The sequence below is a fragment of the Elephas maximus genome, chromosome 24, assembly GCF_024166365.1.
Source record: "Elephas maximus indicus isolate mEleMax1 chromosome 24, mEleMax1 primary haplotype, whole genome shotgun sequence".
Lineage (NCBI taxonomy): Eukaryota > Metazoa > Chordata > Mammalia > Proboscidea > Elephantidae > Elephas > Elephas maximus.
In genome coordinates, this window is record NC_064842.1 from 28,690,121 (window position 1) to 28,714,919 (window position 24,799).

General features: G+C 46.1%; 1 protein-coding gene across 2 annotated transcripts in view; it reads left to right on the forward strand.

Moving 5' to 3' along the window:
* GNG4 (G protein subunit gamma 4) overlaps window positions 1-24,799 on the forward strand; it is a 101,823-nt gene that overhangs the window by 293 nt on the left and 76,731 nt on the right. The gene's annotated exons all lie outside the window — the stretch shown is intronic.

Below are 24,799 nucleotides of genomic sequence, written 5' to 3' on the forward strand. Positions count from 1 at the left end.
AAAATGGGTTGTGTGGCTTGTGTTGTCGTCAAGATCTAAGCGGGAACACGCGGAAAAAATACATGTAATTATCTGGGCATTCGCTTCGCCTGGCGGCGCCCGCGCAGGTAAGCAGAAGCCGATGCGTGCGTTCGTTGGGCGTCTGCGACCCGAGGGACTCGCGCCGGCGAGTGCAGGGCTCCTCCGGGCGCTCCGCCACCGGGACCCCCCCCCACCTCCCCACCAAGCCTTGGGAAAGCCTGCCCAAGGAGAGTTTTAGACAACCCATGGGGAACAGTTGGAGGGTCTCCTGGGGCCCGGGGTCTTCTGATCTCTCTGGCTTGAGGCAATGGGAGGTTCCTGGGGGACCACTTTTTCATGTGTAGGTCGCGGAGCATTTGCTGTTTCCCCGGCAGAGACGTTCCGCGCTGAGGAGGACCTTAATGAAAAGAGGTGGAGTGGCTAGTTGGTCGTTTTATTTGGGAAATGTTTTGGGTGAGTGCCTATAGAAGCCCTCTTGATTCCCCAGCACCCCGGGACACCTGCCTCGGGAGCGATTCTAGTGGTGACAGTGGACGAAAAGGCACGGGTTTGGGTTTTTTCTCCCCTCCTTTATGGGCTCAAACATAGCAACGATTGTGAGGATGGCGCAGGACGGGGCGGTGTTTCGTTCTGTTGTACATAAGGTCGCTTTGAGTCCGAACGACTCGACGGCACCTAACAGCAACCTAACAATGGCGTCTCTGTCCCCGAGGCTGGTGCTGAAATGTACTGCGCTCACAGCGCGCGCACCCACCAGAATTGAGGAACCTTTGGTTTAATTGTTTAATTGCCTCGAAAAATAATGATGAAGGGAGGGTGAGTGGGGGTCAGAGATGTAGCTGAAAAACAAATTTTAATTTAGAAGCGTTTGCTTATTCTCGCGCATTTTGGCCTCGGGTGTTAGGCAACTCAGAAATGCTGAAGGTTGATCAAGCGATAAAGTGGATCCTGGATACCGGGTCTCCCACCCTCTCCCCCAGCTGCCCGTCTGCCGATTTTCTTCTCTTTGCGTCACCGCCCAGGATTGTAACCGGCTGTCTGGCGCAGGGTTGGGCTTTTCAGCCAGAGCCAAAGGCCTCCTAGGCTGCGCCTGTGTTTCCCCATTAAGCGCCTGTGTTTCCCCATTAAGACGTGTCAGCCCAATCATCTGTTCATGAGTGAGGCTTGATGCTTCCAACAGCGAAAGTGAGGGAACCTGAGCTCTGTGACTAGCCCCCTTGATTCTTTTGGCAACTCCTTGTCCTCATTTTTTTTGGGGGGGGGCGGGGGGAGGGAGACACACCGACATCTGATCTGACCCTCTTCGCTGCAGAAGGCTAACTGAGGTGACCAGTGGAAAGCACCTTACAGTCCTGAGAAATGAGACATGGTACATTTAAAATATGAATTATTTTTAAAATGTGGGGTTGGCTTAATTATCAATCATGATAACATGATGAATATGCCACTTACTAAACAGGAAGTGCTCATGTAAATACAGGGTTTATTGTGATGCTTTGATAGGTAATGAGCAGCCTCACCATGAGGTTATTAGGCTGAAATGACTGTTTAGGACCAGGGATTTCCCGTTAGCTCCTTCACCCACACACTGCTCCAGCCCTCAGACTCTAACGTAAAAGTGCCCAAGATGGCTGAAGATGGCAGCCTGTGAAGATGGCTAGGCCAGCCAAGACATAGGGCAGCCAGGGGTCGTTCCCAATAGTCCCGCAATTGGCTGGGCAGTTACCTTTGACTTTCCTCATGCAAGTGTACTCTGAAGAAACCTGAAAGAAGCTTTCTCCATATTCATTTTATGGTGTTTAAAACAAAACTAACAGTCTTTGAAGCTTCCCAAGTCTCATTGCATTCTTTGAAATGGTAGAGCACCAGGTGGGAACACAGGAATGCTGTCCTCCCCTTGGTCCCTGGGGAGCAAGTGCCTCGTAGCTGTTTCAGATGGACAGAAACATTTGAGACCAGGAGCGATGGTGTATAATGCTACACACACGCACACACCACTTGACCACCGCTTTCCGAGTAAGCTAAATGGCTGAGAGAAGATTGTAGCCTACAACAGACAAATCTTTCTCGTTTACTTATAGCCACATCTCACTATTGCATTTTTCTTTGCTTGTCTCTTTTTGAAGAGGGAGGATGCCTAGTGATGCATGTCAGCAGATTTCCTTTTTCTTCGTGGAATTTTGAAACAATTTCTTTCAAATATTACCTGATTTGTTCTCAGAGCACTTTTACGAGCATGCACAGTTACCTAATACTGCTGATTTTCCTTTTTATTATTTTTATTCACACTAGACTTACTCAGGCACAAAGGGATTTTATTATTCAGGTAGAGAGATGATTTAGTCAGTTAAACAGAAACCAAAGTTTAATTTGTTTAATATACTAAAAATACTTCAAACAGAAATACTCCATCAACATTGGCTAGCAAGGGTTTTTAAATGAAAGTTAGAGAAGTTGAGTGTAAGGGAAAAATATTAATTATAGTATAGAAATTCTTGTAGTACTACTGAAAGGGGTAACTGGTTAAAAGCGTATGAAGACTAAACCAAAGACCTGAAATAAAAGATCAGAAGTGAACATGCAAGTAAAATTTCAATTTAGGTGAAGGAAATAGAGGCAAAAAAAAAATACTGCTGAGAGGAAAAATTGCTGCAGAGGAAACAGTGGCTACACAAAAAAGATCAATTCAGTAAGCTAACTGGGGCATTCCAAATCACTAATTATTAGTGAGCTTTTGTTAGGTCAAATGGCAGCTGGTGTGCAACCAGTTTTCCTGGCTGGAACCTGGCAGACAAAATGGCAGGTCCTGTGCAGTTGGTGGGGCGCAGGCTTGTTGAGAGACTTTGTGTTTATTGTGGAATGGACCCTGGGTGTCCACGGTGTAGGCAGTCTATGTACTTGTTTAGAATGCTTTCGTCCCTACGGTCCTGGGGTTCCCAGGAGTCTACAGACAAGTCGCCAAAGGCCCCACCTACGAGGTTGGGAGCCTCAGTTCACAGGCCCTTGTTGCCAGGCTCTGGATTAGACCCTGTTGTGTGGATGATCCCATTTCACCCCTGCGTGATACCTGCAACAACAGTGGTGACTTCTGGTGACCTCTCTGTCCAGCAGTGTTCTGGCAGAGTGTTTGATGGGTGGCAATGGTTTTCTTAGAGCCCTGGTAGTGCAGAGGTTAAGAGCTTGGCTGCTAACCAAAAGTTGGCAGTTTGAATCCAGCAGCCACTCCTTGGAAACCTTATAGGGCAGTTCTGCTCTATCCTATAGGGTCACTATGAGTCGGAATCGACTCAACAGCAACGAGTAGTGGTTTTCTTAACTAACCAAGGGAAGAAAACCAAAACCGAACCTGCTGCCATCGAATGAATCCCAACGGATGGCAGCCCCATGTGTTACAGAGTAGAACTGCCCCCATAGGGTTTTCTTGGCTGTAATTTTTATGGCAGCAGATTACCAGGACTTTCTTCTGCAGCACTGCTAGGTGGATTTGAACCACCAACCTTTTGATTAGTAGTCAGGGCAGTCAGGGACCTTAACCAAGAAAAATGATCTTCAAATAACAAGTAGAGTTAATCAAGACATAAGAAAGAGAAGAAATCAGAAGAACTGTGTAAAAACCCACACCAGGGACTGGGCACAGGCACCTTTTCAAAAGAGAAGAGTCATCCCTCTTTCTTCTTAGGTTTCTAACATCATTTCTCCCGGAGCTGCTGGGTTAGCTCTCTCCAGTGGGATATTGCTGTGAGGCCGGAAATGCCCCAGAGAGAGAAGGAATGCTTCAGGTGTCCCTGTGGGGTCTGGGTAATTGTTTCTCCTCCCCATGGACATGTGCAGAACGCAGAGCAACAGCCTGTGGGCCGTTAGCTGGGCTAACTGCTCTTTTATGCCTTTCTCACTAGTCTCTGTTAGCGCACCCTGGGCACTGATTTACAGCCGTGGTCGCCTTCTCGCCCACCCCTCCCCACAGGCATCACCAGGAAAGGGCAGCATGATAGGAATAGAAAGGAGGGAACCATGTTTAATTCTTCTAAAAATTATTATTAGAGCACCTTTACAACTATATTAAAGGGTGTTAAAATGAAAAATCAATGCGGCCCCACCCACATTCAACTGTATTTACTTCCTCCAATGTTCAGTCACACAAATATGTAAAACAGAAATTTCTACCAAAACCGTGCTCAGGTGTGAAGGTCCAAGTAGGAGAAATGGGATTAGAAAACAGTAAGGAGTGAGAGCAAGAGAACATGGTGGGGGGGGGGGATGGAGTAGGAAGCAAAGCAGTTTAGGGAGATTGCTGCAGGCCGGCTGTGGAGTCAGGGCATTCTCCGTGCTGGCCCTGCTGGGCCGGGTGGCGCAGGTCTGGGCACATTGTTGGAGAGGCAGGGACAGGAAGGCAAAGGGACAGGAAGGCAAACAGTGGTGGTCTCTGTCTTCCCAGGGGTCAGGCTCTTGGAGGCAGAGAACTGGCAGCAGTCCAGGCGGGCTCAGCCGTATTTGCTGACCACGCTACGCCCTCCCCATGCAGCAGGCTCTGCCTCACCCCAGATCAGGCAACCAACCAAAAACCCAAACCCAAACCCATTGCAATCCAGTCAATTCCAACTCGTAGTGACCCTATAGGACAGAGTAGAACTGCCCCCCCTTAGAATTTCCAAGGAGTGGCTGGTGAATTCGAACTGCCGACCTTCCGGTTAGCAGCCAAGCTCTTAACCACTGCACCACCAGGGCTCCAGTAACCACTTTATATGCCCGAGTTGGATCATTGGTGTACCTCCCTGCACCCTCTGTGGTCAGATATTCTGGCAGCCCAGGGCTCACAGACTGAGCACCTGCTCTGCAGGTCCCCCTCCTTATCAGCAGGACCTTCTGGTCTTTCTTTCTCTTTATGAGGGTCCAGACATACCCAAGACTGGTGCTCCCTCAGGAGTGTTTTTCTGGCCTGATTTGGGGAGGTGTCTGTCCAGCCCCGTTGCCCTGGAATACATGAGTGGTGCACACCCTGAAAGGAAATTTCCAGCAGTCCGGTTTCTCACTAAGTCTGGAGTCCATAGCCTGTGGCAAAAGCATTGTGAGTCAATCCCTATTTGGTTTTAGTCCCTGCTTAGCAATCCTGGGGAAATTCTGTTTCCTCTGTGCCCCAGTTAACCTCACTTACAACCCACAGGCTGCAGCAGCCCCTTGGTGCTCATTTCCTCCCCTGGCACCTGTGGCACCAAGCAGACGAGGGAGTCTGCAGCCTAATGAAGGAGGCCAGATTTACCTAGTCTGTAATGGGTGTGTTTAGCGGCATAAACGGAGAAGCAGATGTTATGGGAATGTAAAGATAGGAACAGCCAGGCCTCTTACGCTACGAGGGCAGTGGTGGGTTGGAGTATTGCAGAGAAGGGGTGATGGTGGAACACAAATGGAGAACCCCAAAGGGTTGAGCCTCAAAGGAAAGAACAAAAGGAAACTGACAGTGATGTCAGCCCTGAATTCCCTCTGGAGCAGTGTGAGACATCAATACATAAATTGGCCTTCATCACCATCACACACATCTCTCTTGAACCGAGTTTCACCTAATAGAGAAAGGGTCACTGGAGCCTTAAGGAAGATGCCAGTACCTCCTCACTGCCCTTTGCTTAGCTAAACCTTCTGGGTACCTAGGTAGACCTCTTCTCTGGTCCCCCACCCTGTCCCTGTCTCTGAATGGCTTTACCCCATCAGCCAGTGGTGTCTCTCTGAATGACTGGTGGGACTTGGTGTTTCACCACTATTCTCTTCCCCTTGGTTGGTCTCTTGACATCATGTCTTCTCTGGCTGCCTTGCCTGAGCTCCCAGGGCTTCCTCAGTCTGCTCGTAGAGCCTCTGGTCAGTGTGCCCGTGGCTGTCTCCCCTTCACCTCCCTGCATCTCAAAGCTGTTACAAAGAAAAAAAGAGGTGTGACATAAATGCATGTCCTGCACCTGGTGGGCCAGCTCCTGTGACCCCTGTTCACGATGCTCTTTGAAGGGTCAGATTCCTATGAATTCCCAGTTTGTCTCCAAACCCTCTTCTTGTGCTAGAAGGTGTGATAGCCGATAGTGTCTGAAGTGAGTCGATCATTGCCCTGGCCCCAGGCACGTTTTTATTAAACAGAAATTTTCTGTGATGGGACTTATCATCACATGTTCTGCAGATCCTCACTGTTACCAACCTTGGTCATCAAGCCCCAGGCTTTGGGAGCCTCTCTCTAGTTTTCCTGTGCATTATTGCTCCAAGCCGTGCTCGTTTTAATTGGTGGAAACTCTGGGAAGATTTTTCAATACCTGTATTTTGCTGTAGGAATCCCTGGGTGGTGCAGATGGTTAATGTGCTCTGCTGCTAACCTAAAGTTTGGAGGTGCCTTGGAAGAAAGGCCTGGTGATCTACTTCCAGAAAATCAGCCACCGAAAACCCTATGGAGCACAGTTCTATTCTGACACACGTGGGTTCACCATGAGTTGGAGTCCACTTGAGGGCAACTGGTTTAATTTTGCTGTAGGCAGTAGATGTGTTCCTAAAAGACTGCCTGTAAATCTTATGTTTGTAAGACTTGATTGCCAAACATGTGTCAGGCACCTGCAGTGTATGTACCAGATACTTTAGGCACTCGTATTTGAAGATGGAGAAGGTACAGTCTTGCCCTCCAAAGAACTCATAATGTGTGAAAACAGTTTATCTAACCCTGGATTAGAGCTAAGATAGACCTGTTTAAAGCACCATGGGAGCAAAGGTACTGGGACCATTAATTCTTCCAGAAGAGGTCTGTACAGGGGGTCGTGTTTTGAGCTGGCCCTAGGTAAAGCCGTGTAGGAGTTTTCCAGCAAGACCAATGAGACAGGGCTTGCCAGGCAGAGGGAGCAGCAGGTGCAAAGACACAGAGTTGTGAAAGGGCAGAGGTGGAGCAGAAAAGGCAGATGGTAGCCAGGTTATGAAGAACCTTGAGTGACACATGGAGGAGTTTATTCCATAAAGAATGGGGGATGCAGGGCAGTTCTTAGGCAGGAGCAGGGCTTAGTGGATCCTGTGTGTGGCTCGCTGGCTGTGACAAGTGTGAGGAACAAGTTCGAGGAATGAGGCTAGAGATGCACCCCAGAATGCTCAGGCCGCGGCCTCAGAAGTGGAGGGAAGAGGAGAGGATTCCAGGGTTTCCAGTTTGGGTGCTAGGATGGAGAGGCCCGACATCACCTGGTTTCGTGAATGGAAGAGAAGGAGCAAACTGGGCAAGTGGAGAGAGTATGTGGTTAGTTGCTGTTGAGTTCGCCCCCAACACATGGCAGCCCCACGCACAATGGGACGGACGGCTGCCTGGTCCTGCACATCCCCATGATGCGGATTTGGGACGGAAGGCTGCCTGGTCCTGCACATCCCCATGATGCGGATTGGACCGCTGTGACCCGTAGGATTTCCAGTGGCTGATTTTTGGAAGTCAGTCACCAGGGCTTTCTTCCTGGTCTGTCTTAGGCTGGAAGCTCCTCTAAAATTTGTTCAGCATCATAGCAACACACAAGCTTCCACTGACAGATGGTTGGTGGCTACACTTGAGGTGCGTTGACCAGGAATCAAACCTGGGTCTCCTGCATGGGAGGCCAGAATTTTAACCACTGGACCACCACTGCCCTCAGAGAGAGAGTGCGTAGGATTTGCCAAGTGAGGAGGTGACTGAGGACACCAGGTGCAGCGTGCATCGGTGGCTGAGCACAGGTCTGGCTGGAGCAGAGGCTGGGAGTCACTGGAGCCTGGGTGGAGCTGGGAGCGGATGAGATTGCCCAGGGAGATCCACGGCATACTAAGTGAAGGAGGGAGGCCCACGCTTCAAAAAACATATATGAATTTTGTGGCAAAATAAAAACTCTTCTGTAAAACACACGCTATTTCTAATGCAGGTGTTTTCCTATATTGAATTGCCTTTACAGGGACCCATCTGGCCAGCAGGCCCCTCAGCTGCTCATTTCGCCAGTCTTTTGAAACAACGGCACACCCGCTGCTGCCACGTTTTCCTGGATGACTCATTCTTTCTGTGCTCAAGCAGTTGCAGCTCTGCCTCTTGTTTATGATTTCTTTGTCCCCTCATGTTTACAGACTTGATCTTATTGTGCTAGCACCAGTGTCTTAACGAGTGCTGATGTCAGGGAGTTACAGCATATTCACTTTGGCATGTTTGTGTTTCTGTCCAAGGGCGAGCTTTGGTTTCATGTTTTACCCAAACCTCCTGGTTGCCCCTTTCCATCCAGGAGGGCTGGGCTGTGCCCTGCACAAGGTAACCATAGCAACACACCTGAAACAGCCCTGCACATTGGCCCAGGCCCAGAGGCCTGAGCGCGGCCTTGCCTTGTTGCTTCCTACCCTGCCTTCTCCTTGGGCCTCTGTTGTTAGCTGTGAAACACATCCCAGTGTTGTTCTCTCATTCCTCACAGCTCCTCGCTCTCTCTCTGCTGTTGGTTTCTCTCACTCTACTTTCTGAGTTCTAGGAAAAAAGCCATGAATAAAAAGCAGGGAGGAAAGGGGGTAAACAAAAATCTCTGCCTTCAGAGAATTTATGTTTTAGATAGAGGAGGGATCAGACCAGTAAAAATAAGTAAGAATATCAAAAGTGATTCAAATAAATAAATAAGCATCTTAAAATGTAGTAATTGCTTAGAGAAAGATAAAAGAGGACAGGAGATAGGGAGTGCCAGGCAGGGATTTACAAATTTCAAGTAGGGTGGACATAGAAGGTCTTACTATATCAATCCAACATTAAGCTTACTACCCAAGTGAACTTATCTGATAGGCGTGGAGCTGGAAGACAGAAGCAGGTGAAAATGTTGGTGGATCCACAGATTATTTTGTGCCCAGCTGCTTTCCTATTTTTGCTCCCCCTCAGTGTCCTCCCATCCCACCTCTAGCATAAAGGAAACTACATTAGTGCAAATGGTTAATGCGCTTGGCTACCAGCCAAAAGGTTGGAGGTTCGAGTCCACCCAGAGGCACCTTGGAAGAAAGCCTGGCGATCTACCCCTGGAAAATCAGCCACTGAAAACCGTGTGGAGCACAGTTCTACTCTGACACACCTGGGGTTGCGATAAGTCAGAGTCAACTCAACGGCAATCGATTACATTAACCGATGGGACTAGAACTCAAGGAAGAGGAAAATCAGAGACTCTTTTAGCCAAATAATACGTGAGAGAGCGTTCTTTCTTACTCCAAAATGGGCCTCTTCTAAGCCTGTTTCGTGGATGTCCCGCACCCATCCAGATACAAAGCTGATGGACTGAGAGTGGTGACCTGCCAGGCACCCGGCTCAGAAGAAGGAGAGGCTGCTCCCTGGTCAAAGGGGGAGTGTGATTCCTAGAGCCTGGGGTGCCCTAGAGCGCCTGGATCAAAGACCCACACATACTCCAGGTCTGGGGGGCGTTAAACAGAGTTCAGGGTGGCTCCTCAGCTGCACCCACCTGTGGACTCTGGTGGAGCAGAGCATGCAACTTGGGAAGAACCCTTGACATATTCTCCCTGTGCGTGGCCCGGCGGGCTGACGGTAAGTTTGCCTGATGAGGGACTGCACTGACCTACCTTTTCATGTGTTTTTTACACAACTGTTCTGGGTGCCGTTTACTTATAGCACAGTTTACCTGTAAATTCAAGGGTAGAACCTTCATCGGTTCCCAAACCTGGCTGTATGTCAGAATCACTTGGCAGTTTTCAGAAATACAGCTTCCAGGGCCTCCCTCTGGGACATCCTGATCAGAAGGTCTGGGCTTGGACCTGGGAATCTGTGTTTGAGCTTTAAAACCATGAGGTTTGAGAACCACTGAACCCGATGTTTGCTGTGGGTCCTTCTTCCTGCATCTCATGACCCCCAACATGCTTAAGCATCGCTTGTGGAGCCACGAGGGAACACTCGGAGGCAGGGACAGCCGGTAAATGCAGTGGGGCTGGGAACGGCCACTGGACACCAGGTCCCCTGTCCAGGCAGAACGTATTCGCCACCTTCCCTGCCTTTGATGTGGGGGCACCTCCTCTGCAGGGGAACCAGCTACTCTCCCTGAAGGAAGCGCCTGAGTTCAGGGCATGTTGTTGTTCGCTGCTATCGAGTCACCTCTGACTTAGGACGATCCCATGCACAACGCAATGAAATGCTGCCCAATCCTGTACGATCCCCGTGATCCACCGTGGATTGGACCACTGTGATCCATAGGGTTTTCTTTTTCTTTTTTTTTTTAATGTATTTTTTTCCCAATGAGTTTGGTTTAAAACCAGTGTCATTGAACCTTTGCTATGAACATTTCTTATAAGAGGGTGAAATAAGAAATTGTGATTTTCAGCATTTGGTCACTTTCTCCATATCAACAATGTCAGATTTTGCCTCCTTTACAGCTGTTACCCCTAACTCTTTGTTGGTGTACTACTTCTAGTCTGGTAGCATTTTATTCATAATTGATTGTTAAAATGAGTAAGTTACCAGGAAGTAATGTGCAGAGTAAGGGAATATGAATTTTTTGGTAGCTGTTTCAGCTAATGGGCCTCTATGAGTCAGAATCAACTTGAGGGCAATGAGTTTGGTTTTTTTTGTTTATTTATTTATTTTATTATTGTACTTTAGATGGAGGCTTACAGAACAAACTAGCTCCTTAGTAAACATTCAGTACACATATTGTTTTGTGACTTTGGTTACCAACCCCACGACATGTCAACACTCTCCCTTCTTGACCTTGGGTTCCTTATCACCAGCTTTCCTGTCCCCTCCTGCCTATTTCTAGTCCTTGCCCCCAGGGTGGTGTGCTATTCATAGGGTTTTCAGTGGTTAATTTTTTGGAAGTAGATCACCAGGCCTTTCTTCCTAGTTTGTCTTATTCTGGAAGCTCCACTGAAACTCGTTCAGCATCATAGCAACACACAACCTCCACTGGCAGATGGGTGGTGGCTGCACGTGAGGTGCATTGGCCAGAATCGAGCCCAGTCTCCCTCATAGAAGGGGAGATTTCTGCCTCTGAACCATCACTGTCCCCCTGTTCAGGGCATAATAACCTCAAGATAGAGGCCTCCCCACCAGCCCCCTTCCTGCAGGCAGCGGCCTACACAGACCTGGTACCCAGTAGGTGTAGGGAACACGATGGTCTGCTCCCATGATGGGTTGGCCCGCTGCACGCTAATTCACCATGTTTGCCAAGGAGTCAGGAAGGACTATAACTCACTGATTAAATGTTTTCGTGCTCCTCTGTGTCATGTGCCAGAGATGAGTAAAATGTGGTCCCTGGTTTTGAAGGATTCAAAATCTGTAAGTGAGACAGATAATTATAACACAACATAGAATCAGGAACAGTCCCACCTGAGCACGGCTGGACATCAAACCCACCCAGAAGGGCCAGGAAGGCTTCTTGAAGGAGGTCTCCGGATTTGGCCAGATGAAATGGTTGGACAGGGCCCAGCAGGTGGTAAAGGCGTTCCATGCTGATAGTTCTGCTTGAGAAAATAACAACAGCCAACGTGTATTGAGGGCTTCCTACATGCCAGACTCCAAATGCTGTGCTATATTAACTATTTATTCCTCACAACTATTGTGGTAGGCAAAATAATGCCCCTTCAAACACACACGACCCTCAATGAGATGGATTGACACAGCGGCTGCAAACATGGGCTCAAGCATAACTGCAATTGTGAGGATGGTACAGGACTGGACAGTGTTTTGTTCTGTTGTGCATAGGATCACTATGGGTCGGAACCAACCTGACAACACCTAACAACAACAATGAACACACGTGAAGATATTTGTGTCTGAATCCCAGAACCTGTGAATGCCACCTTACGTGGCAAAGGGGACTTTGCAAGTGTAATTAGGCTAAGGATCTTGAGATGGGAAGATTATCCTGGATTATCTGGGTGGGCCCAATGTAATTGCAGGGTCCTTATAAGTGAAAGAGAGAGGCAGGAGTCAAGGTTAGAGAGAGACTGGAAGATGTTATGCTGCTGGCTTGGAAGATGGAGGCAGCGGCCACAAGCCAAGGGATGCAAGAGGCCTTCGGAAGCTAGAAAAGGCAAAGAAATGGATTCTCCTCTAGAGCCTCCACTGGCAACCCTTCCGACACCTTGATTTCGCCCCAGTGAGACCCATCTTGAACATTGACCTCCAGAACTTTAAGGTAATAAATTTGTATTGTTACAGCCGCAATAGGAAGCTAATACAACTATTATTCTCCCCATTTTGCTACTGAAGAGAAAACAGTTCCAAAGTTAAAATTAAAAAACAGTTGCCATGGTGCTGATTCCAGCTCATGGTGACACCATGTGTGTCAGAGTAGAACTGCACTCCATAGGGTTTTCAGTGGCTGATTTTTTGGAAGTATATTGCCAGGCTTTCTTCCAACATACCTCTGGGTGGACTCAAACCTTCAACCTTTCGGTTGGCAGCTGAGCGTTAAAGTTATAGCTAATAGGTAGCAGATCCAGGATTCAAAACTCAACCATCTGGTTCCAGATCCTGCACTCACCCCACTCTCGCTTCTCTGCTGTCTCTTGTACCTAAAACCAAATAACCAACCCCTTGCTGTTGAGTCAGTTCCAACTCATGGCAACCCATGTGTTAAAGAGTAGAACTGCTCCATATCTTTTTTTTTCGCTGTAGTCTTTACAGAAACAGATCACTAGGCCTTTCTGCCACAGAGCCCTTGAGTGGGTTCAGACCGCCAACCTTTTGGTTAATAGTCAAATGCAAGCAGTTTACACCACCCAGGGACCTCTCCTGTCCAGAAGGGATTAAGGAGTGGCCATCAAGGGCTGCTGGAGCTTGTCCAGGTAGAGGCAGGAGTGGAGGCTGGTGAGGTGGGCAGGGGCCTGGGGCTCGAAGCCCTTCCTGGTCAAGATGAGGGAGTGGCCTTCACGCATTTTCCTTGCTCCTTAGTCACCTTGCTCAAGGCAATGCCGGACCAAGAGCGCCATAGGACAGAGCCTACTCCCCAAACCCACTCTCCAGCCATTGGACCCCAGGTGCAGACTGGGCCCTTTGAGGACAAAAATCTCTCTCTCTTCTCTCCATTATCAGGTAGCTAAGGGCAGACATCTGGTTGCATGCAGAACCTTTATACATTTGAAATCTTCCTGTTTCCAAACATCTGTTCTCACTCCATAGCTCCTTTATTCATTCTCATTCTTTTGATCTTTAGTATAAAGCATCCCCCACCCCTCTTCCTTTGGCTGAGGTAAGTTGGTCAGAGGATATTTTAGGCAATGTTTTTAAATTAAAATATAGATATATAAAAAAAAAAATTTTTTTTAATTTTTTATATATTATATATTAGGCACAGTAAGTTCCTGGTATGCCTGCTTCATTTATATTACAGGGATTTTACAGGCTGTGCTTGGACTTTCGAAGGGACAATAATTAACAATGCGATTAGCAGCTCGTGGGTTACAGAGAGCACCCACATACCCTGTCCACTTGAGCTTTACAGGAATGCTGGGAGGCAGGTGTTTTGATCTCCGTTTTTGAATGAGAAGCTGAGGCAGGCAAGTGTGATAATTTGGCCAAGGTTTACAGCAGAGCCAGGGTGAAAACTCCGGGCATCCACCTCATCTCCACACTTTTTCCATTGTATCATATTGCCTCGTAAGGGGTAAAAGACCCCCAAGCGCCCCTCCAAGAAAATAAGATACCACATTCCAGGTCAGACATGCCCTTCCTAAGTGCAAAAACACAAATCCTGGGCCATCCACACCGCCACCACCTCTGCTTCAGGGGGTTCATGAGAGTCCTGGGACCGTGGCATGAGAGGGTCTGCTCAGGGAGGTGTCCTGCTGGAGAATCCACAGCTGTGCCCCCGTCTGCTGGCGGGAGGCCCTGGCAAAGCATGGCCTCGGTCTGGTGGCATGCCCAGATGGCCACAAGCTCCCTATAGGCCTGGGCTCCCACTCTGATAACAAAGAGATGGGCAGGCCTGCTTCTCAGCACTAACTGCTTCCCTCTATATGTGATCCCAGGTCCCTGGCCCTGGGTTCTCCTATCCTGCTTTCCTATCTCATCCCAATCCCGATGCCCCAGTGACAGGTCAGTCCTGGCCATTTCTCTGTTCTCTTCCTAGTTGCCTTTGGGACCCTTGCTTTCTGAGAGCCTCGTCTTATAGGCGAGTCTTCTCATGTAAATCAAAAGCTTTGCCATCCAAATCTTCTTCCTGAGGAGGGCTTTAAGAACCCACGTTGGAAGTAAGCAAAATGCCTCTTTCTCTTTCTACTTCTGCAACTCAGATCCCTCTGCCTGGCCACAGAAGGATTGGGTACAAGGTTAGACAGAGAGGAAACACAGATATTCTCCCTCTATAAATAGATGGAGAGCCAGTTTCTCCCCACCCAGTCTGAGCTCAGCTGTTCAGTGAGGGGAAGGGGCCCTCAGGATCTCCCAGATGGATATGAGGGGAAGGGTCCCTGGCTATTATCTGGGTGTTTCCTGGCAGTACAGGAATGCTGCCAGAATTTTTGACCACTGACTGGTTAAAGATGGTTAAGTTACCTCTTCTCTCCTTGCCTTCAACTTCCTCAAGGTGGTCCCCAGCCTGAGGCCTCAGAACTATTGCATGAGAGCTCTGAATCCAGGTCCACACCAGGAACCCTATGTAGACTGGGTACAGAATGTCATGTTTGTGACTGCTAATTTGCGAATGTACCTAGATGCCTTTGCAGTTTATAAAATAAAAATGAATTTAAATATATTTCCAAATTAATCATAGTTTTTATCACTATATCATCTGAATCAACAGATATTAAAAGTACTATCTGAGGAAACTACTGAAACTAATAGAAGAGTTCAGCAGAGTATCGGGATACAAGATAAACATACGAAAATCAGTTGAATTCCTCTACACCAACAAAAAGAACATCGAAGAGGAAATCACCAAATCAATGCCACTTACCGTAGCCCCCAAGAAGATGAAATACTTAGGAATAAACCTTACCAGAGATATAAAAAACTTATACAAAGAAAACTATAAGAAAACTGCAAGAAACCAAAAGAGACTTAAGTGGAAGAACATACCTTGCTCATGGATAGGAAGACTTAACATTATAAAAATGTCTATTCTACCAAAAGCGATCTATACATTTAATGCAATCCCAATCCAAATCCCAAGGACATTCTTTAATGAGATGGAGAAACAAATCACCAATTTCATATGGAAGGGAAAGAGGCCCTGGATAAATAAGAAGAACAAAGTGGGAGGCCTTACTTTACCTGATTTTAGAACCCATTATACCGCCACAGTAGTGAGAACAGCCTAATACTGATACAACAACAGATACATAGACCAATGGAACAGAATTGAGAATCCAGACATAAATCCATCCACATATGAGCAGCTGACATTTGACAAAGGCTCCAAAACAGTTAAATGGGGAAAAGACAGTCTGTTTAACAAATGGTGCTGGCATAACTGGATATCGATCTGCAAAAAAATGAAACAAGACCCATACCTCACTCCATGCACGAAAACTAACTCAAAATGGATCAAAGACCTAAATATAAAATCTAAAATGGTAAAGATCATGGAAGAAAAAATAGGGACAATGTTAGGAACCCTAATACATGGCATAAACAGTATACAAACATTTTAAAGGACGTAGAAGAAAAACTAGATAACTGGGAGCTCCTAAAAATCAAACACCTATGCTCATCCAAAGACTTCACCAAAAGAGTAAAAAGACTACTACAGACTGGGAAAAAGTTTTTAGCTATGACATTTCTGATCAGCGCCTGATCTCTAAAATCTACATGACACTGCAAAAACTCAAATGCAAAAAGACAAATAACCCAATTTAAAAAAAGGCCAAAGATACGGATAGACACTTCACTAAAGAAGACATTCAGGTAGCTAACAGATATATGAGGAAATGTTCATGATCATCAGCCATTATAGAAATGCAGATCAAAACTACAGTGAGATTTTATCTCACTCCAACAAGGCTGGCATTAATCCAAAACACAAAATACTAAATGTTAGAGAGGCTGTGGAGAGATTGGAACACTTATACACTGCTGGTGGGAATGTCAAATGGTACAACCACTTTGGAAAATGATTTGGCGCTTCCTTAAAAAGCTAGAAATAGAACTACTATATGACCCAGCAATCCCACTCCTTGGAATATATCCTAGAGAAATAAGAGCCTTTACACAAACAGATATATGCACACCCATGTTTATTGCAGCACTGTTTACAATAGCAAAAACATGGAAGCAACCAAGGCACCCATCAACGGATGAATGGATAAATAAATTATGGTATATTCACACAATGGAATACTATGCATCAATAAAGAACAGTGATGAATCTGTGAAACATTTCATAAAATGGAGGAACCTGGAAGGCATTATGCTGAGTGAAATTAATTGCAAAAGGGCAAATATTGTGTAAGACCACTATTATAAGAACTTAATAGTTTAAACTGAGAAGAAAACATTCTTTTGTCGTTACAAGATGGGGGAGGGAGAGGGGGTGGGAGAGGAGCACTCACTAATTAGATAGTAGATAAGAGCTACTTTAGGTGAAGGGAAAGACAGCACACAATACAGGGAAGGTCAGCACAATTGGACTAAACCAAAAGCAAAGAAGTTGCCTGAATAAACTGAATGCTTTGAAAGCCAGAGTAGCAGGGGCAGGGGTCTGGAGACCATGGTTTCAGGGGACATCTAAGTCAACTGGCATAATAAAATCTATTAAGAAAACATTCTGCATCCCACTTTGAAGTGTGGCATCTGGGGTCTTAAACGCTAGCAAGCAGCCATCTAAGATGCATCAATTGGTCTCAACCCACCTGGATCAAAGAAGAATGAAGAACACCAAGGACACAAGCAATTACAAGCCCAAGAGACAGACAGGGCCACATGAACCAGAGACTACATCATCCTGAGACCAGAAGAACTAGATGGTGCCTGGCTACAACCAATGACTGCCCTGACAGGGAACACAACAGAGAACCCCTGAGGGAGCAGGAGACCAGTGGGATGCAGACCCAAATTCTAGTAAAAAGACCAGAGTTAATGGTCTGACTGAGACTAGAAGGACCCCAGTGGTCATGGCCCCCAGACCTTCTGTTGGCCCAGGACAGGAACCATTCACAAAGCCAATTCTTCAGACATGAATTGGACTGGACAATGTGTTGGAGAGGGATGCTGGTGAGGAGTGAGCTTCTTGGATCAGGTGGACACTTGAGACTACGTTGGCATCTCCTGCCTGGAAGGGAGATGAGAGGGTGGAGGGGGTTAGAAACTGGCGAAATGGACACGAAAAGAGTGTAGGGAGAGAGCAGGCTGTCTCATTAGATGCAGAGTAATTCGGAGTGTTTTAGCAAGGTGTGTATGGGTTTTTGTGTGAGAGACTGACTTGATTTGTAAACTTTCACTTACAGCAACAAAAATTATTTTTTAAAAAAAGTACTATCTGAGGGACCAAATTCCTGGGCTGAGGGATGTGGGGACCATGGTCTCAGGGAACATCTAGCTCAATTGGCATAACATAGTTTATAAAGAAAATGTTCTACATTCTACTTTGGTGAGTAGCATCTGCAGTTTAAAAGCCTGTGAGTGACCATCTAGGATACTCCACTGGTCTCACCCCTTTAGGAGCAAGGAAGGATGAAAAAAACTAAAGATACAAGGGAAAGATTAGCCCAAAGGACTAATGGACCACATCTACCACGGCCTTCACCAGACTGAGGCCAGTACAACCAGATGGCACCTGGCTACCACCACTGACTGCTCTGACAGGGATCACAATAGAGGGTCCCAGACAGAGCTAGAGAAAGATGTAGAACAAAAGTCTGTCTAAAAAAGAAAAGACCAGACTTGCTGGCCTGACAGAGACTGGAGAAACCCTGAGAGTGTGGCCCCCGGACAACCTTTCACCTCAGTATTGAAGTCACTCCTGAGGTTCACCCTTCAGCCAGAGATTGGACAGGCCCATAAAACAAAACGAGACTAAAGGAGCACATCAGCCCTGGGGCAAAGACTAGAAGGCAGGAGGGGATAAGAAAGCTCGTAATAGGGAACCTAAGGTTGAGAAGGGAGGGTGCTGACATGTAGTGGGGTTGTTAACCAGTGTCATAAAACAATATGTGTACTATTTAATGAGTAACTAGTTCTGTAAACTTTAAAGTACAAAAAAAAAAAAAGGTACTATCGTAAGGGAAGCTGCAAATTTTAATTTTAAAAAGAACCTTTAACCAGACTTAATGGTCTGACTGAGACTAGAAGGACCCTGGAGGTCGTGGTCCCCAGACCTTCTGTTAACCCAAGACAGGAACCATTCCCAAAGCCAACTCTTCAGACAGGGATTGAACTGGACTATGAGACAGAAAATGATACTGGTGAGGAGTGAGCTTCTTGGCTCAAGCAGACACATGAGACTATGTGGGCAGCTCCTGTCTGGAGGGGAGATGAGAAGGCACAGGCAACAGAAGCTGGCTGAATGGACACGGGGAATACAGGGTGGAGATAAGGAGTGTGCTGTCTCATTAGGGGGAGAGCAACTAGGAGTAGATACCAAAAAAACCCACTGCCATCGAGTCAATTCCGACTTGTAGTGACCCTATAGGACAGAGTAGAACTGCCCCATAGAGTTTCAAGGTATATATAAATATTTGTATGACAGACTGACTTGATTTGTAAACTTTCACTTAAAGCATGATAAAAAAAAAAAAAAAAACTTTCATTCTTTAAAGCCATTGGAACAACGGTCTGCAAAATCCCTTCCATTTCTAGTATACATTAATGATATACTATCGTTATGGTTATGATTAACTTTTCTAATATACCATAAATGTATTCACTGTTTGTCTTTTTCTGTATTGCCTTCCTGAATCCGCTGCTGGCTTCAGAGCAGGAAGTATCTCGAAGCAGTCTTACTCCTTCCACTATGGCAATAGTAGAGCTTAGTAGGGAATTTTTGGAGGATGGGTCTTCCCAGTATATGGATAGAGGGTGTATGGATTGAATTGTCTCCCCAAAATATGTATTGAAGTCCTAAACCCTATTCCTGTAAATATGACCCTTTTGGAAGTTGGTTTTTTTTCTTGTTATGTTAATGAGACCGTACCAGAGTAGGGCGGGTCCTAAACCTAATCCCTTCTGAGAGGTGTCTCATAAAAAGAGAAGAATAGACACAGACACACACAAGGGGGTTGGCAGTGTATGCAAACCAGCCCAGGGAGACTAAGATCACCCACCTCTATTGATAGCAAATCCCACTCAACACATCACCTGCATCCTATGGAAATGTCAGCTTCCCTTCTCTTTTCAGTTCGGATCCCAGCTGCCCATACAGCCCTTCTCTCTCATCCCCAGCCACCCAGGTACCAGCTGCAAACTCTAGAATCTACATGGCTACCTCCGCTTCAGACCAGCCAGTCCACACTACTCTTTTAGGTCCTGTAATTCACTGGAATGACTCACAGAGCTCAGAGGAAACACCATACCTGTGATAACAGCTTTAATATAACAAAAAAGGATGCAAATGAAGAGATGCATAGGACAAGGTCTGGGAGCGGTCCCAGTGCAGAGCTTCCATCCCAAGGGGGTGCGCTATCCTCCTGGGAGATGTTTGCTCTTACCAAACAGGAAGCTCCATCTGAGCCCTAGGGATCAGGGCTCTTATTGAGCTCACCATGTGTTCTGATAGGTTACATCATGCCCTCTGAGGCTAGTCAACATTGGGCCCACAAGTGATCCTTTTTGGCTTGGGCAGCCCCTATTCATTAGCCTCAGGTGTTGGTCCGGCTGGAAAGGACTGAGACCAAAAGACCAAATTGCTTGCTGCAAGGTGATTATCCACACCTTGCAGGGGGAGAAGAGTGCCAAGGAATGCCCAGGGCTACCAACAAAGAAGAATCCTCCCCTAGAGCTGATGCCCTGGTTTGGACTTCTAGCCTCCAAATCTGTGAGACAATATATTCTTGTTCTTTAAAGCCATCCAACTTTTGGTAGTTTTTGTTACAACAGCACTAGGTAATTGGGACAGAGGGGTGGTTCTGAGACTGGCAGTTCCTTCACTCTCCCGGGAAAATTGGGGACTAGTTAGTGAGCCAGTGGACCTAGCTGAGCAAGGCACCTGCACCAGTATATAGGACCCCAACCCCAGCCCTCTCCGGTTCTGAATGCCCCACCCCCTACCCCCAGTGAAACTTTCATTGACCAGAGCTTCATTTTGTTTGTGTCTCAGATTTGGAAGCTGGTCTTTGCATCCTTCCGTTTTGACCGGGATAGATTTTATTTGTGAGCTGGATCACGTGTATATTTTTCTCAGTTTTTATAGCCTTATCCTGGTTAGACGTTTCCATCTCAGGTGCTTCATTGCTCATAGCCAGTCGACTTCTAGTTAACGGGAGCAGCAGCCAGCCTCCCTGTCAGGCTGTCTTGCTCTGAGTTTTCACACCCCCGGGTCCAGCCATATGGTGCATGAGTTTTATCATTTCAGACATTTAACGTCAGGGTGCTGGCATAAGGTTGGGCCAAGTAAGCAGAGCCTGTGGTCTGTGGCTTTTCTGGCTGTTGAGAAGAAGTAGAATTTTGCCTAGCTTGCCTCCAGCCCCTAGCCCCGCCATTCACCAGCACCACCTCTTCTATTTAGGGACAACTCGCTGTGAACAACTACACTGCAGAGGCAGCAGGCTTTCAACACTTTGAAGAAAAACTCCTGTTAGACTGCATCTTTTTTTTTTTTTCTGCAAAATATCCAGATTGTTTTAAGGCTTATTTAATATGTCTTTTTTTTTTTTTTCTTCCCACAGTTGCTAAAATGTTCTCTTCCATCCGTGCACAGCTTACTTGAGCAACACAAACCCATCTATCTGAAAAGTATGAATAGCCCCTTTAGGGAGATCCTTCTAATGTATGTGACAAGTGATCAACAGTGTTAGTAGGTAACAACTTTCAATGTCACTTCTTCCCTCCTCTTTTAAAGACTAGTGTCTTTGAACAATCATGTGGGTTTATAAGTTCTAATCTCAAATGATTCCCTGGGTGGTACAGATGGTTAAGCACTGAACTACTAACCAAAAGGTTGGTGGTTCAGACACACCCAGAGACACTAAGAAGTAAGGCCTGGCGATCTGCTTCTGAAAGGTCACAGCCTTGAAAGCCTCGTGGAGTAGTCCTGCTCTGCACATTTGAGGTCACCATGAGTCAGAATTGACTTGAAGGCAACCAACAACAACAACGATCTAAAATTAAAACTGAATTACTGTGCTTCTCCATATCTTTTTTCAATATCATGCCATTAAGTTGTTACCCAATCTCAAGAGAGTCAGGTGATAATTTCTAAAAGTCTGTGAATTTGCCAAACTGTCCTGCTGGCTTTGTACCCACCTGAGGCATTTTACCGGATTCTAATCTTTTTGGGACAAGAAGATGACAGACTGTTACAAAGGGGAAGACAAATGCAGAGACATAGGAACTTGCTCAGAGTCATACCAAAACCTGTTGCCGTTGAGTCGATTCTGACTCACAGCAACCCTATAGGACAGAGTAGAACTGCACCATAGCAAGGCTGTAATCTTTATGGAACCAGGCTGCCACATCATTCTCCCGTAGAGTGACTGGTGGGTTCGAACTGCTGACCTTTCAGATAGCAGCCAAGTGCTTAACCACTGCAGCACCAGGGCTCCTTTTCAACATTATACAGTCAGTTGAAAATAGAAACAATTGTACACTTAAAAATGGTTAAAATGGCAAAAGTATTATTAAATATATTTTACCACAATGAAAAAAAAAAAAAAAGAAACAGAAAAGGTAGGTAAGCTAACCCTCCCCCTGCAGGCAGCGTTCTTTAACTGGGAAGTAGCATGCCTCATCACACAGCCTACTGACGCTCTGCTTGTGGTCTTTGGAGCGACCTCATGGTTTATTTTAAACTCCGTTATCTGACGTGTTCACAGAATGAAAATTTCTTGTCAGTCAAGTGCTACCTTTTGGTTAACTGTGAATTAGTCCACATATCACCACTCTTTGAAGAATTAGGAAAAGTAATTGTGATTACCACTGTGGTCCATAGAGTTTTCACTGGCCGATTTTTGGAAGTAGGCCGCCAGGCCTTTCTTCTTAGTCTGGCTTAGTCTGGAAGCTTTGCCGAAACCTGTTCAGCATCACAGCAACACACAAGCCTCCACCGACAGCTAAGTGGTGACCGTGCATGGGGTGCGTTGGCCAGGAATCAAACATGAGTCTCCAGCATAAAAACCAAACCGAACCTATTGCTGTTGACTCGATTCTGACTCACAGCAACCCTATAGGACAAAGTAGAACTGCTCAATAGAGTTTCCAAGGAGTGCCTGGTGGATTTGAACTGCCAGCCTTTTGGTTAGCAGATGTAGCTCTTAACCACTATGCCACCAGGGTTTCTGGTCTCCAGGATGGAAGGCGAGAATTCTACCATTGAACCGCCAAAGCCTGCTAGACATGTAGAAATGGTAGAATCCAATCGTGCCTTGTTACTGTGGCTGTGACCACCAGCTGTCAGTATTGATTATTCCAGAAGGGCGGCTAACACGTTTCCAGTTGACAGAGTAGTAGATAACAGCTATGTCTGTGTTTCAGAGTTCCTCTGCCCAGTCCGAGGGCCACACTTCCTAGTCATGCCTGAGCTGCGCCCCACCTCACACAGGTGGCCCTTTGGTAATTGCCGCAGCAGCAGTAGCATCATACACTCTTGTTCGTTACAGGCCAACCCTGCTCCGAAGACAGGTCAGGGGCCTGAAACCTCCATCTAAGGCCAAGTCATTGGGTCTTCACAAACCGTGTGCTCTCACCACAATTACCAAGACAAACGCAAAGCACCTTGCTTTTGCTGGTCAGCCTTGATGAGGATTTCTGCTGTGCAGTGAGACAGCAACAGTATCAGTCTGTTTGTCTTGATTATTCAGGTAGTTGAGCTACGGTCTACTGTCCTCAACTGCAAGGGTTGAAGAACTTATAGTACTTTGAAGGTAGCATCTGGCAGCTTTGGGGGTGCTGATGATTTGTGATCTAGCAAGAGAATTCTTAAATACCTCAGATCAAGATTGTGCCTGCTTCATCAGCTTGTGTTTGGTTTATGTGAAGTTATACGGAATGGAGGCTTCAAATATATTGCTACTGTAATCCTATTTAAAAAGAAAGAGAATGGTAAAAGGGAAGATATGTATAATCCATACCAAGCAATTCTACTTACTCTAGAGAAATTCTTGCACAAGACACATGTTCATAATGTCATTTTACAAAATGGCAAAATGTTGGAAATAACTAACTGGCCATCAACAGGAGAAAGGATAAATAGAGGACAAATGTATCCAGTGGCACACCGTATAACAAACTGGATAAGTCTCAGGAAAACCTTTCAGGAGGGTACATGTATGATACCAGTTACAAAGATTTAAAATGTTTAGGAATGCATACATGTTTTTAAAAGTATAAAGGCATGCATGGAACAATAAACAAAATTCAGGATAATGGTTACTGGGTGTGGGCACACAATTGGAGAGGGGGGTACACAGGGAACTTCATACGTTTTTATTTCATAAGCTAGATCGTAGATAGGCCATTCTATTTGTGGTATTATTCTTTAAAATGTATTACATGACTGAGATATTCCATAATAAAGACCAGATTAGACATCTATTCAACTTACTTGCTCAGGAGCATAGGAAAACAAAAATAAGTAGGTAATTAGACTGTAACTGATATTTATGAAAAAACAGGTAACTATTTTGTTCTGCTGCTTTCTCTACGCAGAGCAGGCCATAGATATTCAGAAGTTCCCTTTTAACTCCGTGACCGTGAAGGCCTGGATTACAGCTGTGCCCTGGAAAACTGGAGGAAGAACCCAGTAACCAGTGGCCATACTAACTGTCCATACAGATAGATGGTCGGGCGGAGGGGCCAGTCCCTGATGTACTATCAATCGCTTAATTCTAGTATTTAAGAAACTTCGTATCCATTCCAGGCATCAGAAACCAGCTCTGGAGTTTTGAGCAGAAGGAAAATTTATAATAGAGTTATAGAGAAGTTCACAGAATCAACCAGCGCTGGAGAAATTTTGAACCGTGTCAGACTCAAGATGGCTCTGAAGGCCAGAACTCAGACACAGCGTGGCAAGGTCACCATGACCTCTACACAGCCATGACCACTGTGCACAGCTGCCAAATGCTGAAGACACTTCCAGTGCGTGTCCCTTTGTCCACAGGCCATGTGAGGGGCTTGCTGGGGTGAGGGCTGGAATGCTTGCGGAGGAAAGTTGGAATTCATTCCACCAGAGCGCTGGCCTGATCAGGCTTGGGGATTCATTCCAGTCTTATAATTACATGGTTTTTTGCAGATGTGGTTGCCACTACCTGAAAAAAAAGCTAAACAAGTATTTCAGTTATCCCGTTCTACTCTAGGATCCTACTAGTCTAAAATTCTTCCTCTAAATATGGATTTTTAAGGGAGTCGTAATACTGAACCTGTTGCCATCGGGTTGATTCCAGCTCATAGTGACCCTATAGGACAGAGTAGAACTGCCCCACAGGGTTTCCAAGGAGAGGCTGGTGGATTCAAACTGCTTGACCTTTTGGTTAGCAGCCGCTGCTCTTAACCACTGTACCACTAAGATTCCCATAATATTGGAGCCACTATATATGTGTGTGTGCGTATTTTTTTTCTCATGAATGAAGTCACAAAGAACATAAACTAAAGTCTTAATTATCCCTGGGTACTGAAATTATAAGGAACCTCATGGCGCATGGTAAAGTGCTCAGTTGCTAACTGAAAGGTCAGCAGTTCAAATCCATGGATGAAAGATGTGGCAGTCTGCTT